This window comes from Anthonomus grandis, chromosome 19 (genome assembly GCF_022605725.1).
Source record: "Anthonomus grandis grandis chromosome 19, icAntGran1.3, whole genome shotgun sequence".
NCBI lineage: Eukaryota > Metazoa > Arthropoda > Insecta > Coleoptera > Curculionidae > Anthonomus > Anthonomus grandis.
The window spans coordinates 8,171,762-8,189,317 of NC_065564.1; the positions used below are offsets into that span (position 1 = coordinate 8,171,762).

Genomic DNA, 17,556 nt, shown 5'->3' on the forward strand with positions numbered 1-17,556 from the left:
CGCTAACCAAAACTGCCCTAACTACATAAATCTTTAACTTAGAATTACGTTTTTGAACTAAAATCCATCCTTAGGAACTTGGCTTGATTGGTGTGAAGAAATTATGAAAATATTGTAAGTGATTCCCAAATTATGTCTTAAAATATGTGCTAATAAATAAAAATCTTGATATTGCACTATGTGTTTCAAAAGCCAAATTTGGTGGGTCTTGGACCCTGGTGAACAAAAATGGCTCTAACTCAGTGAGTTGTTGAGGTACAAAAAACGTTCATACATGAAAATATTGGGTAAGAAACATTCTTTCTTTGGCTTAAATCCTTTTAAGAATATTACTATTATTTCATAAGAATATTCTCAGAAACGATAAAAATTTAGTAAAAGGTTTAGCAAAAATAATTCCCCAACCAAAACCCTGCTAAACTAGGCAAATCTCTGACCCAAAATGACGTTTTTATACTCAAATTCATCCTCAGGAGCCAAATTTTATTCATGTAGAAAAATTATGTAAATATCTTAACTGGTCTCCAAGTTATGCCCTAAAATGTGCGCTAAAAAATAAAAATCTTGATGATGAATTATGAGTTCAAGATATTCAATTTTGGTGAGTCTTGGACCTTCGTGGACAAAATTGGCTGTAACTATGTGAGTTGTTGAGGTACAAAAAAGGTTCGTATGTGAAATTATTTGGTAAGAAAGTTTCTTTCTTTGGTTAACATTCTTTTAAAAACATTCCCATTATTTCGTGAGAATATTCGCAAAAACCATAAAAATTTGATCAAACCAAAACCCTCCTAAACTAGGCAAATCTCTGACCCAAAATGACGTTTTTATACTCAAATTCATCCTCAGGAACTTCGGTTCGTTGGTTTAAAAAATTAGGAAAATATCTTTAAGTTATGCTTAAAATGCCATAAGAATTCAAGCCTGAAGATTTCAAAGCCACCTATAACCACATTTTGAGGATTTCAAATGCCCTTCACCTATACCCTTCACTCAAAGTGACAATGAAGGCCTGAAAGAAGAGTGATTTTTTTATCTAGATTTTTCCAGAATTAAAAATAGGCCGTCAAAATGTACGTGGCTTAAGAACTAAGGTCCATGAGTTGTACACTATAGTTATGGTTGATAGCAGTGTGTAAAGAAGGCGAGAGATAACCAAAAAACCGACTTAATGATCGATAAGTATTTTAAATTCCTTAATCAACATCTTAAATAAATAATTCATGGCAATATATTTAATTAATTGCAATTAGAATTTACCGAAGAGCAGGATGATCACCTGCAACTACAAACAACTAAAAATCTAATGACGTAAAAAAGACTTACCGCATTGGCTGAAAAGCCTCTTCTCATTTTTCTTCTTGACCTTCTGCAAAAAAAAGAAAAAACATAAATTATACTTAGAAGTTTTTACATCTATTCAATTAATTTAATTAGAATATTTTATTGTAAGAAATGGGAAAAAAAGTTTTTTTTTTAAAAATACTGAAAATGCCTAAAACAATAAGAAAATCACCGATAAATTAAACCATTACTTCAATTTATAGGCAAAATAGGTAAAAATTGCTTCAATTGCCTGGAAAATATGATGAAACACCTAAAAAAATGAAAACTACCACAATGTGTCCGTAAAAATATCTTTAACTCCCTAAAACATATTGAAAATAGCTTCAGCTCTTTGAAATGAATTAAACAATATTTGAATTGTCTGGAAAATATTTAAAACAGCTTTAATGGCCTGAAAAAAACAGGAAATTACTGTACGCAAAATATTGAAAATCACTTCAACAGTCTGGAAAAACTTAAAGAGTACTTTAGATGCCTTGAAAACGACAAAAATAGCTTCAACTGCTTCAAGAAAATAATTGAAAGTTACTGTGATTTTCCAGAAAATATTAAAAATAAATTCAATTATTTCGAAAATATTGAACATCGCCTCAACTGCTCTAGAAATGTTGAAAACTACTGAGTTATATGAGAAAAGTATAGATACAAAAACTATAGATTTTTTATCACCTATTATTTTCTTAAATTGCATTTTTCTCTCAGGCAATTATTTTCTGCCAAAAAAAAAACGTTTTTCATCAACCCTAAGGCACATTCTAAATCTGGAGTAGGATATTTTAGAAGTTATCGAAGAACAACCTGGAATTAGTACTAGAACAATTGCAGCGCGATTTGGAATATTGCAATCTACAAGTTGGCAAATTTTAAGGCACGAGTCGCTGTACCCGTTTCATGTGCAGAGGGTACAAGCCTTACTTCCAAGAGATTTGTCGCTTCAAGTACACTTTTGTGAGTGGTTGCTACATCACCAGCAGTTAAGCCCAAACTTTACCATGAACATTTTAGTTACGGATGAGACAAATTTTACGCGCAATGGAATTTTCAACTCTCATAACACTCATTATTGGCTTTGGAAAATCTGCATATTATATGGAGAACATACTTTCAACAACGTTTTTCTGTAAATGTATGGGCTGGAATTCTGAACAGGATGCTCATCGGACCTTTTATTCTGTAAAATCGTTTGGTGCTCGGTATTTAGAATTTTTGCGCAACAATTTACCAATGCTCCGTGAAACTGTGAATCTCAACGTTAGGCAGAACATGTGGTTTCTTCATGATGGTGCTCCATCATTTAGATCATGTGTTTCCCGGACGATGGATAGGCCGTGATGGTCCAGTTGGGTGGCCCCCTCGCTCGCCTGACCTTAATCCATTAGACTTTGATTTGTGGGGTCATATGAAAACAATGGTGTATGTAAACGAAGTTGATACTGAGCAAGAGCTACGATATCGCATAAACGCTGCCAGTGACGCAATTCGACTACAGCCTGGTTTGGCCCGTGCATGTACGTCTTCATGGATTCGACGAGCTCAAGTCTGTATCAAAAATAATGAAAACAACTTCGAACAGTTAAATATTAACGATAAAACCAGCTGTTATTCATGCGTATTATTTTGGAAAACAATGATTTTTGAAAACGATTTCCTACTGGTAAGTTGTGTGGGGTGCGGAGGTAAGCAACTTCTAAGGATACCCCCATTATTTCGTAAGAATATTCTCAAAAATAGTATAGATATTTGAAAAGAAAATAAGCGAAAATAATTCTTTCAAATCTTTAACCTAGAATAATGTTTTTACCCTCAAATGCAGCTTCAGGAATTCCTCTTTCCTTTTCGTGTAAAAATATAATAATATAAATACTATAATTGGTTCTTAAGTTATATCAGCTAATGAATAAGAAGTTTTCAGGAAATTCCACTAGTTCTTAATATTTTCCAGGCAAATGAATCAATTTTCAAGGTTTGTCCAGTATATTTTGTTGCTTACAAATAATTGGAGTAATTTTGTAGTTTTTCCAGGCAATTGAAGCTGTTTGTAATATTTTTTCAGAAGGTTTAATTAATTTTTAATATTTAGAGGCAGCTTCAATAAATTCCAGGTAACTGGGGTAATATTCAATTTTTTCCATGGAGTTTTAATAATTTTAATTGAATTTGCTTGAAGCTATTTTCAGTAAGAGGATTAGCAAACATAATGCTCCAACTAAATCATCCCTAACCAGACAAATTTTTTAATCAAGCAGGTCAGACATAAATTGCTCTTGTTTGCAAGAGTTGAGATACTAGAATGACGTTTTTACCCTCAATTATGCATCCTTAGGAGTTTCGCTTTATTGTTGTGAAGAAATTATGAAAATATCTTAAGTGATTCTCAAAATATGCCCTAGAATGTGCGGTAATAAATAAAACTCTTGATATTGCGGTTGTGTTCCAAAAGCTTCAAATTTGGTGGGTCTTGGAACCTGGTGGACAAAAATGCCTCTAACTCAGTGAGTTGTTGAGATACAAAAAACGTTCATATATGAAAATATTGTGTAGTAAATTTGCTTTCTTTGGCTCAAATTCTTTTAAGAATAGTTCAATTATTTCACGAGAATATTCCCGAAAAAGTTAATATTTGCTAAGAAAATTGACAAAAATAATGCTCCAACTAAAACTGACTTAATTACGCAAATCTTTAATCCAAAATGACGTTTTTAGCATCAAATCCATCTTCAAAACCTCGGCTTTATTACTGTGAAGAAATTATGAAAATATCTTAAGTGGTTCGTGAGTTATGCTCAAATATGTTGATGGTTCATTGTGCGGTCCAAAAACCTGAAATTTGGTGGGTTTTGGACCCTGATGGATAAAATTGGCTCTAACTCAGTGAGTTGTTGAGGTACAAAAAACGTTCATATATGAAATTATTGGGTAAGAAACGTTCTTTCTTTAGCTTGAATTCTTTTAAGAATGCCTCCAGTAGTTTATGAGAAAAATCCCATAAATTGTAAAACATTAATAGAAAAATTGGTAAAAATAATGCACCAACCAAAACTGCTGTAACTATAAACATCTTCAACTCAGAATTACGTGTTTACCCTTAAATATATACTCAGGAGACTCCGGTTTATTCGTGTGAAGAAATTGTGAAAATATCTGAAGTGGTTTGTGAGTTATACTCAAATATGTTGATGGTTCATTGTGCGTTCCAAAAACCTGAAATTTGGTGGGTTTTGGACCCTGGCGGATAAAATTGGCTTTAACTCAGTGAGTTGATGAGGTACAAAAAACGTTCATATATGAAATTATTGGGTAAGGAACGTTCTTTCTTAGGCTAAAATTTTTTTAAGAAGAATTCCAGTAGTTTATGAGAAAAATCCTAAAAATTACGAAGAAAATTGGTAAAAATAATGCCCAACCAAAACTGCTCTATTTACGCCAATATTTTACCTAAAATGACGTGTTTATCCTTAAATTCATCCTCAGGAGTTTCGCTTTATTGCTGCGAAAAAATTATGAAAATACCTTAAGTGGTTCATAAGTTATGCTCAAATATGTGCGTTAAGAAATAAAAATCTTGATATTGCATTGGCTTCCAAAAGCTTCAAATTTGGTGGGTCTTGGACCCTGGTGGACAAAAATGGCTCTAACTCGGTGAGTTGTTGAGGTCCCAGAAACGTTCATATATGAAAATATTGTGTAATAAATTTGCTTTCTTTGGCTCAAATTCTTTTAAGAATAGTTCAATTATTTCATAAGAATATTCCCGAAAAAGTTAATATTTGCTAAGAAAATTGACAAAAATAATGCTCCAACTAAAACTGACTTAATTACGCAAATCTTTAATCCAAAATGACGTTTTTAGCATCAAATCCATCTTCAAAACCTCGGCTTTATTACTGTGAAGAAATTATGAAAATATCTTAAGTGGTTCGTGAGTTATGCTCAAATATGTTGATGGTTCATTGTGCGGTCCAAAAACCTGAAATTTGGTGGGTTTTGGACCCTGATGGATAAAATTGGCTCTAACTCAGTGAGTTGTTGAGGTACAAAAAACGTTCATATATGAAATTATTGGGTAAGAAACGTTCTTTCTTTAGCTTAAATTCTTTTAAGAATGCCTCCAGTAGTTTATGAGAAAAATCCCATAAATTGTAAGAAATTAATAGGAAAATTGGCAAAAATAATGCACCAACCAAAATTACTCTAGCTATAAAAATGTTTAACTCAGAATTACGTTTTTACCCTTAAAGATAGACCAGGGAGACTCCGGTTTATTGGTGTGAAGAAATTATGAAGATATCTTAAATGGTTCGTGAATTATGCTCAAATATGTTGATGGTTCATTGTGCGGTCCAAAAACCTGAAATTTGGTGGGTCTTGGACCCTGATGGATAAAATTGGCTCTAACTCAGTGAGTTGTTGAGGTACAAAAAACGTTCATATATGAAATTATTGGGTAAGAAACGTTCTTTCTTTAGCTTAAATTCTTTTAAGGATGCCTCCAGTAGTTTATGAGAAAAATCCCATAAATTGTAAGAAATTAATAGGAAAATTGGCAAAAATAATGCACCAACCAAAATTACTCTAGCTATAAAAATGTTTAACTCAGAATTACGTTTTTACCCTTAAATATAGACCAGGGAGACTCCGGTTTATTGGTGTGAAGAAATTATGAAGATATCTTAAATGGTTCGTGAATTATGCTCAAATATGTTGATGGTTCATTGTGCGGTCCAAGAACCTGAAATTTGGTGGGTCTTGGACCCTGATGGATAAACTCAGTGAGTTGTTGAGGTACAAAAAACGTTCATATATGAAATTATTGGGTAAGAAACTTACTTTCTTTAGCTTAAATTCTTTTAAGAATACTTGTAGTAGTTTATGAGAAAAATCCCAAAAACCTACTAGGAAAATTGGTAAAAATAATGCCCAACCAGAACAGCTCTATTTACGCCAATATTTTACCTAGAATGACGTGTTTATCCTTAAATTCATCCTCAGGAGTTTCGCTTTATTGCTGCGAAAAAATTATGAAAATACCTTAAGTGGTTCATAAGTTATGCTCAAATATGTGCGTTAAGAAATAAAAATCTTGATATTGCATTGTCTTCCAAAAGCTTCAAATTTGGTGGGTCTTGGACCCTGGTGGACAAAAATGGCTCTAACTCGGTGAGTTGTTGGGGTACAAAAAACGTTCATATATGAAATTATTGGGTAATAAATTTGCTTTCTTTTGCTCAAATTCTTTTAAGAATAGTTCAACTATTTCATGAGAATATTCCCGAAAAATTTAATATTTGGTAAGAAAATTGCCAAAAATAATGCTCCAACTAAAACTGACTTAATTACGCAAATCTTTAATCCAAAATGACGTTTTTAGCATCAAATCCATCTTCAAAACCTCGGCTTTATTACTGTGAAGAAATTATGAAAATATCTTAAGTGGTTCGTGAGTTATACTCGAATATGTTGATGGTTCATTGTGCGTTTCAAAAACCTGAAATTTGGCGGGTCTTGGATCCTGGTGGACAAAAATGACTGTAACTCTAATATGTTGAGGTACAAAAAACGTTCATATATGGAATTATTTGATAGGAAATTTTCTTTATTTGCTTAAAATTCTGTTAAGAATACTTCCAGTAGTTTATGAGAAAAATCCTAAAAACTATAAAAATTTACGAGGAAAATTGGCACAAATAATGCCTAACCAAAACTGCTCTATCTATGCCAATCTTCAACCCAGAAAAAAGTTTTTACATTTAAATCCATCCTCAGGAGTTTCGCTTTATTGCTATGAAGAAATTATGACAATATCTCAAGTGGTTCATAAATTATGTCCTAAAATGTGCGCTAATAAATAAAAATGTTGAGAATGCATTTTGTTCCATAAGTTTAAAATTTAGTGGGTCTCCGATGTACAAAATTGGCTCTAGCTTAGTAAGTTGTCAGGATAGAAGGAACGTTCATATATGAAAATATTCGTCAAGAAATTTTCTTCCTAATATTTCATGAATAATTAAGTAATTCTTATGTTAGGCCCCAAAATGTCTGCAAATGGTTTTTTTTAAATCACGTTTGCAGTGTTTAAATCTTTGCTAATGAAAAAACTAGATAATGCATATATTTGTTGTTTACTTGTTTAAACAAAATTTATTTTCCTGGAAACATATGACAAAAATCCCGAATTTTCTCACCAATTTCTGCCACAAATTTAAAATTCCTATGCAGGGATTACGTAAAAAAAAATATTTAAATTAAATTGACTTACCGCATTGGCCAAAAAGTCCCTTCTCCCTTTTCTTCTCGACTTTCTACAACAAAAAAAAGAAAAGTTCTTATACATATTTATCTAATAGCTTTAAATGTTTAAAAAAACCTGAAGAGTACTTCAGTACAAAACGACGAAAGTGGCTTCAACTGCTTCAAGAAAATTGAAGGAATTTTCCAGAAATTATTTATTAAAAATAAATTCATTTACCTGTTATATGAACAATTATTGAAAAAATTTAAAATATTTTCTGGAAAATAACTTTAATTACTTAGAAAAGATCAAAAATTGCTTTAATTGCCTCAGAAAACATTAAAGTTACCCCAATAGCATAAGAATGTTACTTGAAAGAAAATGAGAACAAGTGCAACTTCAACTGCCTTAATTATAAAAAATTTCTATAATTTCCTGGAAAATGTTAAAAAAACTTCTTAAGTAACACATTATATATTATTGTAAATATATATTTATTCAACGATTTTATAGTAAATTTTTGATTTTGGTATATTTGGAGGATTTGGCTAATCTCGACACTGCATCTTGTGCCTAGTGGATGCTTGTTGCGCAAAACACAGTCTGGAACCACCGCGTAAAAGTCAGGAAGATCAGGAACACTTCGCTCTCTTTCACTAGATACATCAGCATACGAGGTCTTAAATGTCCTGACCTCTTCCTCCTCCCCAAATACTGGACACTGGAATACGGAGATACTTGTACCGTGAAACTCACCCTGGCTCGTAGTGCTCGTGGTTTTATGATCTATGTAATCCAGTGCTGTCACTGTGAATAAATCTTTTTTTTAAGAAGAGGGGCGCACTACTCCTTCTTCCCTGGCTCTCTGGACAACCATCCGACATAGTTGCGAAGTGATTTCAGTCACGCGGTTGGAGGACACGCTCACTCCTTTGCGGTGCATTGCATCAATCCATGCCTTATCTCTGCTTCGTCCGTAGCAAGACAAGCCTATGTAGAGCGGCAAAGGAGCCTCAGGTCTCCTTTCCATATTGTGATAGCTGGTTTTGTATGCGTTACATTCAGTTATTAAGGAAGATCCATATAATAACGTGCTTACGACCGCTAGCAATGGTCCCGGGATAGATTTCTCCTCGCAATTCTCTTCAAAATCGCCACTAAAAGATATTGATGTATTCGATATACATCTTCTCAAATTAAGGGTGAAACGCGAGTGCATCTTCATCCTGGTCTTCCTCGACCATGCCCTTAAATTGATTTACGCCATGAGTAAGAAGGATGTACTCTCTGCCTGATTTCTCTGCTTTTAAATTGGGAAAATGTGACAAGATTTTCTCTCTCAAGGGCGTAGTGCGTTCCTTTGGCAAATCAGTTGGGGTGACGCTCTGCAATTCGGAAAACGTACTTAAAAGAAATTGACAGTTTGTTGTGAATAAAAAGAAGGAGGTCTGCGAAAGCAATACTTTCGCACAAAATATAATTTTTTTCCGGACCACTACACAAGAAGCATACATCGTCTCTGGTATTAATTTTTATGATGCTGGTTGCCCTGTTACCAGCTGACCTCGTAACAGGGTAATTAATAACATCTTCTTCTGACTCTTGGGACTCAGGGGACAAAATTTGAACAAGAATCTCATCAAATTTTAGTTTCAAAAACAATTTGATGGCTCTGCTGCAAGGTAATTGCCAGCCCGATTTGTGTGAGATCCTACTTTATCTGGCTCTGGACCATGTAGGAGTCTCAGGATACTTTGCTGCACGGTAACTCTTTGATAAGGAAATACAACTTATGATCGGGCCTCTAGGCGTATTCTGTTTCTATCTATGGCTGTAAAATAGGAGGAATATTAGTGATACAACAGAGGGAATATATGACCACACCAATGCACTGAAACAAGCAATTAAGGCACGATTATAGGACAATTCAAGGTTATTGGAAAGTTGAGCTTTAGATTTTAATCTGGTTAATGTTTATGAATCGCATGATTATCTTTATTGTTTCATCGTCTGGAGCAGATAGAATGTCAGTCATAGATAATGGTGATACTCCTTTCCTTAATACAAAGATCTTATATAGGTCAAAATTAATAACGCGGTCCAAGTCGTCCCATAAACCACAATCACACAAAGGGTTATCTTTTATGTTAATTCGATAAAGGTGGGAGTTAGTCAAGCAATGTCCTGGACGCATTCTAATAATTGTTGTGATATGTCTTTTGTCTTTATAGTTCAAGTTAGCAAACCATTTTTTGTTGTACCCTAGCATATCTGCCATGATGGTTTAACACTGAAATTTTCCACTTGTCCCTAAATGTATTTATTATTTCCTGCTTTAAAATGTTGAATATATCCTGAATATCATAGAGCATTCTTCTAGGGATGTTTAAATCAGTTCCCACTTTGGCCAGAATATCTGCCTCATCAGAATATCTGCTGCATCATCATTTCAGGCAAAAAATATTTTTTTACCTGAAAAATTCAATAATTTACAGCCCTTTTGGTTATGCCAAATTTTACATCAATTTTTCTCACAAAAATTCAAATTCTTTCCTTGATAACTCAAAAACTACTTTAGGTGTTTTTATACGGTTTTCACTCAAAGTTTGAAAAATTTTTGGAGAATATTTTGACATATAAAGAATTTTTGTAGCTCAAAAACTTTCTGAGGTATACTCAATTTTATGAGAGATGGACCTAGCCAAGCCTAAAATTGGTGATTCTATATACATACGGCGGCATGATATTTTCCTTAGGAATTCAACTTCTATCCATGATAATTCAAAAACTATGCGAGGTATTTTAATCAGGTTTTCACTAGAATTTAAAGAAATTTTTAAAAAATATTTTCACGTATGAAAAATTTTTGTAACCCAAGTACTTTTTGAGTTAGATTCAGATTTATCAGGGATGGACCTACTTAGTTCAAAAATCAAAATAATTAATTCACATATTAATATTTTTGTATGTTTTTACTATGAAAACAACGAGAGATCTTAAAGGAATATTTTTTATAAAAAATATTTTTATACCTGAAAAATTCAATAATTTACAGCGGTTTTGGTTATGACAAATTATACATCAGTTTTTCCCACAAAAATTCAACTTCGTTCCTTGATAACTCAAAAACTACTTCACGCATTTTGATGCAGTTTCCACTCAAAGCTTAAGCAACTCTTAAAGAACATTTTGATATATGAAGAATTTTTGTAGCTCAAAAACTTTCTGAGGTACACTCAATTTTATGAGGGATGGACCTAGCCAAGCCTAAAATTGGTGATTCTATATACATACGGCGGTATGATATTTTCCTTAAGAATTCAACTTCTATCCAAGATAACTCAAAAACTATGCGAGGTATTTTAATCAGGTTTTTACCGAAAATTAAAGAAATTTTTAGAAAATATTTTTACATTTTGAAATTTTTTGTAACTCAAGTACTTTTTGGTTTATCTGGGATGGACCTAGCCAGTATAAAAATCGCGATATTAAAACCACATATTAATAAATTTTAATCTTTTTAGTATGAAAATAAATAGAGATCTTTAGACAATAATTCTTTATAAAAAATATTTTTTTAGCCGAAAAAATCAATAATTTACAGCGGTTTTGGTTATGACAAATCTTACATCAGTTTTCCCCACAAAAATTCAACTTCTTTCTTTGATAACTCAAAAACTTCTTTAGGCATTTTGATGCGGTTTTCACTTAAAGCTTAAGCAACTCTTAGAGAACGTTTTGATATATGAAGAATTTCTGTAGCTCAAAAACTTTCTGAGTTACACTCAATTTTATGAGGGAAGGATCTAGCCAAGCTTAAAATTGGAAATTCTATAATCATACGGCAGCATGATATTTTCCTTAAGAATTCAACTTCTATCCATGATAACTCAAAAACTATGCGAGGTATTTTAATCCGGTTTTTAATGAAAATTAATGAAATTTTTATAAATTATTTTGACGTATAAAAAATTTTTGTAACTCAAGTACTTTTTGAGTAAAAATCAATTTTATCAGGCAGGGACCTACTTAGTTCAAAAATTAACATTTTAAAATCACATGTTTAATAAATTTTTATGTTTTTGGTATGAAAATAAAAAGAAATCTTAAGAGAATAATTATTTATAAAAAACATTTTTTTAGCCGAAAAAATCAATAATTTACAGCGGTTTTGGTTATGCCAAATTTTACATCAATTTTTCTCACAAAAATTCAACTTCTTTCCTTGATAACTCAAAAACTACTTGAGGCATTTTGATGCGGTTTTCACTCAAAGCTTAAGCAACTCTTAGAGAACATTTTGACATATGAAAAATTTTTGTAACTCAAAAACTTTCTGAGTTACACTCAGTTTTATGCGAGACAATCCTAGACAAGACTAATATTGGAAATTCATTAATAATCATTCTACTTGTATGCATGATAACTCTAAAACTACTTCAGGCATTTTCATCAGGTTTTCACTGAAAACTTAAGCAATGCTTAGAGAACATTCTGATGTACTCAGCATTTTTGTATCTCCAGTACTCACTGAACCTAAAACCGACTTATTCACAAACAGCATTAAAAATCCTTCTTAAAAACCTATCGTCACTCTCTCTCTGTCTTTTTTTTTCCTGTCAGGTGTCAAAGAATACTTACTATAAAAGTAGGTGAGATAAACAAAGACAACGTCATAATACTCGGGCCTGACTTTGCACATCAGCGCCAAATACCCATAAAGCACCCAAAAGAGATGGAAAACCGTTTGAACCTAAAAACCGATTTGACAGATCGTCGTGACGAAAATGAACCGTTAAAAACTCACCAGGGTCCACGCGGAAATCAACAGGACCGTCAAAAACAATTTCCTCGAGGTGTGAATCATTTTTCCCGATTTTCCATCGCTCAATTCACCCACATCGTCGCACTGGTTCACCTGCTGTTTTGTTGTGATCAATTATTATTTCCACACATCCGCTTATCTTTACAGATATACTGCCATAATAATTTAAAAAAAAACGAATATTTACCGGCCTGCGTGTTCGCGTATTATACCTACTTCAGTATATTTTTATTATTATTGTTGTTTATTGATAAGTTCCCAATAAGGCTTATCTCGAGTACGATCGTTGGAATGCACACGTTGGTGACTTTTTGTCTGACGTAAATCAAGTCGGGTTGGCTGGGATCGTTTGGTAATTTATTATGACGGGTTCCTGAGGATGGCTTTGAGGAGGGAAACGTGGTTCTTAGCTTGAAAATTCAATAATTTACAGCCGTTTTGGTTAAGACAAGTTTATTAATAATTTTTTTCACAAAAATTCAACTTCGATCCTTAATAACTCAAAAACTACTTCAGGCATTTTGATGTGGTTTTTACTCAAAGTTTGAGCAACTCTTAGAGAACATTTTGATATATGAAGAATTTTTGTACCTCAAGTACTTTCTGAGTTAGACTTAGATATACGAAGGATGGACCTAGGCAGGCCGAAAATCGGAAGTTCAATAACCTAGAGTCGCACAATATTTTTTCTAAAAAACTCAACTTCTATTATGGATAATTCAGAAACTATTAAAGGCATTTTCATCAGGTTTTCACTGAAAATTAAAAAAAAATTTGAGGAATATTTTAATATAAAAATCATATTTTTAAGTAAAAAATCAAATATTCTACAGTTGTTTTAGTTAAATCAGATTTACCTTAATTTGTCTTACACAGAAATGTAACTTCATCATAACTCAAGAACTATTTGAGGCATTTTCATGAGGTTTTCACCAAAATTTACAACAATTCTTAAAGTACATTTTCATTCATTAAAAATGTTTGTAGCTCAAGAACTTTTTGAGTCACACTCAGATTTATGAAAGATTGATATAAAACTGGAATTTTACAATAAAACCCTTCATACACCAAAACCATTTTGACCAGTTTTAAGCGTTTTGTGCTAATTTTTAGAGAGTTCTTGTGGCCCAATTCACCTAAAAAAAGAGACCCTCTTCCTCAACACCACCACCCCTGAAGACGCCCTTCACAAGTCAAACGAAACCACCTCAAACCTCTTGTATCGGTTAGTTGAGACCCTTAATAAGGGTGAACAACCCCAGCAAAGTGAAACTTTTAACAGAAGACATATGTACTTACGCCTATTTTGGATTAAAGATTTGCGTAATTAAGTCAGGTTTGGTTGGGCAATATTTTTGCCAATTTTCCTAGTAAATTTTCATAGTTTGTGGGGATATTTCTCATAAACTACTGGAAGTATGCTTAAAAGAATTTTAAGCTAAGAAAGAAAATTTCCTATCAAATAATTTCATGTATGAACGTTTGTGGTACCTCAACAACTCACTGAGTTAGAGCCAATTTTATCCATCAGGGCCTAAGACCCACCAAATTTCAGGTTTTTGGAACGCACAATAAACCATCAACATATTTGAGCATAACTCACGAACTACTTAAGATATTTTCATAACTTCTTCACAGTAATAAAGCCGAGGGTCTGAAGATAGATTTGAGGCTAAAAACGTCATTTTGGATTAAATATTTGCGTAATTAAGTCAGTTTTGGTTGGAGCATTATTTTTTGTCAATTTTCTTAGCAAATTTTAACTTTTTCGGGAATATTCTCATAAAATAATTGAACTATTCTTAAAAGAATTTGAGCTAAAGAAAGCAAATTTATTACACAATATTTTCATATATGAACGTTTTTTGTACCCCAACAACTCACTGAGTTAGAGCCATTTTTGTCCACCAGGGTCCAAGACCCACCAAATTTGAAGCTTTTGGAAGACAATGCAATATCAAGATTTTTATTTCTTAACGCACATATTTGAGCATAACTTATGAACCACTTAAGGTATTTTCATAATTTTTTCGCAGCAATAAAGCGAAACTCCTGAGGATGAATTTAAGGATAAACACGTCATTTTAGGTAAAATATTGGCGTAAATAGAGCAGTTTTGGTTGGGCATTATTTTTGCCAATTTTCTTCGTAATTTTTAGGATTTTTCTCATAAACTACTGGAATTCTTCTTAAAAAAATTTTAGCCTAAGAAAGAACGTTCCTTACCTAATAATTTCATATATTAACGTTTTTTGTACCTCAACATCTCACTGAGTTAGAGCCAATTTTATCCATCAGGGCCTAAGACCCACCAAATTTCAGGTTTTTGGACCGCATTATTTATGATGTTGTTGCCTGGGTCATTGCCTGGTATATCTGAATGACCTGGAATCCAAGACAGTCTAATATCATAGCCATTGTTGTTAGTCATGGCAATTAATCTTTTAGTTTTAAGAACCCAATATTCAGAATTTGCTGTAAAAAAAGAGCCACTGAGCTTTGTAATTGCATCTTTTGAGCCTGAAAATATTATTGCTCTCTTGATTTGTTGATTGATAGCAGTCTCTACAGCATCATGAATAGCAATTATTTCGGCCTTATAAATATTAATAAGGTTATCCGGCAAACGTGACGAGAATCTATAGTTGAAGGATGGGATAGATATGCCCCAAATCCCACCCTGTTGCCCTTTTTTGAAGCATCAGAATAAATAAATGTATAGCGGATTTTTAAGTTGTTGGTTTCGTCTATATTTTAATTTCCTGTCATGATATCTCCCTTTTTTAAGTTACATTTTATAATTTTTAGAGACCCACTTAGAATGTTTAAGGGGATTTCGTAATATGGAAATTTTTCTCCTCTATAGAGTAAGGTTATGTATGGTCTGTAGCTTTGAAATGCAGTCACTAAATATGGAGTTCTTCAAACTTCTTCTTGCCACTACCGGATTATTCAATGGACAAGTTAAAACACCACCACCGATCTGGCATATACAACATAAAGTCCAATTAAAGGGAGAAGCGGTAACAACATCAAGGGGAACAAAGCCCGCCACCACTAACTTTCCATCCGCCATAACCTAAAACATGCATGTCTTATAAATAAAAAATTAATACAGTGCTTTTTCAAAACTAACCACCTCAAATATTTAAATAAAAATAAACAAAAACAAAAAAGTCGTGGATGAGTTTTAAATCCGGTTTTATTGTTGTAGTTATATTTCTTCAGAACGATAAAGCGAAACTTCTAGGGGTGGATTTAAGGGTAAAAACGTCATTATGGGTTAAATATTAGCGTATATAGAGCAGTTTTGGTTTGATTGGTTGCAGTTTATTTTGGCAATTGTTTTTAAGAATATTCTTATAGCCAAAGAAAGAACGCCTCTTTTTGAATATTTTCAGATATAAATGTTTCTTGTATCTCAACAACTCACTGAACTATAGCAATTTATGTCTGGCCTGCTTGATTAAAAAAATTGTCTGGTTAGCGATGATTTAGTTGAAGCATTACGTTTGCTAATCCTCTTACTGAAAATAGCTTCAAGTAAATTAAATTAAAGTTATTAAATTTCCATGGAAAAAATTGAATATTACCCCAGTTGCCTGAAATTTATTGAAACTGACTCTATATATTAAAAATTATTTAAACATTCTGGAAAATATTACAAATAGCTTCAATTGCTTGGAAAAACTACAAAATTACTCCAGTTATTTGTAAGCAACAAAATATACTGGACAAACTTAAAAATTGATTCATTTGCCTGGAAAATATTAAAAACTAGTGCGATTTCCTGAAGAATTCTTATTCATTAGCTGATATAACTTAAGAACCAATTATAGTATTTATATTATCATATTTTTACACGAAAAGGAAAGAGGAATTCCTGAAGATGCATTTGAGCGTAAAAGCAATATTCTAGATTAAAGATTTGAAAGAATTATTTTCGCTTCTTTTCTTTTAACATATCTATACTATTTTTGAGAATATTCTTACGAAATAATGGGGGTATCCTTAAAAGTTACTTACCCCCCACCCCACACAACTTATCAGTAAGAAATTGTTTTCTAAAATCATTGTTTTCCCAACTAATACGTATAAATAACAATCGGTTTCGTCGTTAATATCTAACCTAAATAATGCGGTCCAAAAACCTGAAATTTGGTGGGTCTTAGGCCCTGATGGATAAAATTGGCTCTAACTCAGTGAGTTGTTGAGGTACCACAAACGTTCATACATGAAATTATTTGTTAGGAAATTTTATTTCTTAGCTTAAAATTCTTTTAAGCATACTTCCAGTAGTTTATGAGAAATATCCCCACAAACTATGAAAATTTACTAGGAAAATTGGCAAAAATATTGCCCAACCAAACCTGACTTAATTACGCAAATCTTTAATCCAAAATAGGCGTAAGTACATATGTCTTCTGTTAAAAGTTTCACTTTGCTGGGGTTGTTCACCCTTATTAAGGGTCTCAACTAACCGATACAAGAGGTTTGAGGTGGTTTCGTTTGACTTGTGAAGGGCGCCTTCAGGGGTGGTGGTATTGAGGAAGAGGGTCTCTTTTTTTAGGTGAATTGGGCCACAAGAACTCTCTAAAAATTAGCACAAAACGCTTAAAACTGGTCAAAATTGTTTTGGTGTATGAAGGGTTTTATTGTAAGGTTCTAGATTTATATCCATCTTTCATAAATCTGAGTGTGACTCAAAAAGTTCTTGAGCTACAAACATTTTTAATGAATGAAAATGTTCTTCAAGAGTTGTTGTAAATTTTGGTGAAAACCTCATGAAAATGCCTCAAATAGTTCTTGAGTTATTATGGATAGAAGTTACATTTATGTGTAAAAGAATTATGGTAAATCTGATTTAACTAAAACAGCTGTAGAATACTTGATTTTTTACTTAAAAATATGATTTTTATATTAAAATATTCCTCAAAAATTTCTTGAATTTTCAGTGAAAACCTTATGAAAATGCCTCTAATAGTTTTTTAATTATCTATAATAGAGGTGAGTTTTTGAGAAAAAATATTGCGCGACTCTAGGTTATTGAATTTCCTGTTTTCGGCCTGTCTAGGTCCATCCTTGGTATATCTAAGTCTAACTCAGAAAGTACTTGAGGTACAAAAATTCTTCATATATCAAAATATTCTCTAAG

At 32.5% G+C, this 17,556-nt stretch overlaps 2 protein-coding genes across 5 annotated transcripts in view; one reads left to right on the top strand and one right to left on the bottom strand.

Annotated features, from left to right (window-relative positions):
• LOC126747559 (sex peptide receptor) overlaps positions 1–12,307 on the bottom strand; it is a 489,101-nt gene extending 476,794 nt beyond the window's left edge. For 2 of the 4 annotated variants that reach the window (XM_050456290.1, XM_050456285.1), the window contains exons 1-2: positions 7,604–7,632; positions 1,327–1,369 (exon numbers count right to left, since the gene is read on the bottom strand). The gene's annotated coding sequence lies outside the window, so the exon portion shown is untranslated. Of the gene's footprint in view, positions 1–1,326; positions 1,370–7,603; positions 7,647–12,217 lie in introns of those variants that run through there. The other 2 variants (XM_050456287.1, XM_050456289.1) reach the window with 2 other exon arrangements.
• Positions 1–17,556, top strand: part of LOC126747556 (peroxisome assembly factor 2) — a 128,846-nt gene that overhangs the window by 58,263 nt on the left and 53,027 nt on the right. The window lies entirely within an intron of this gene.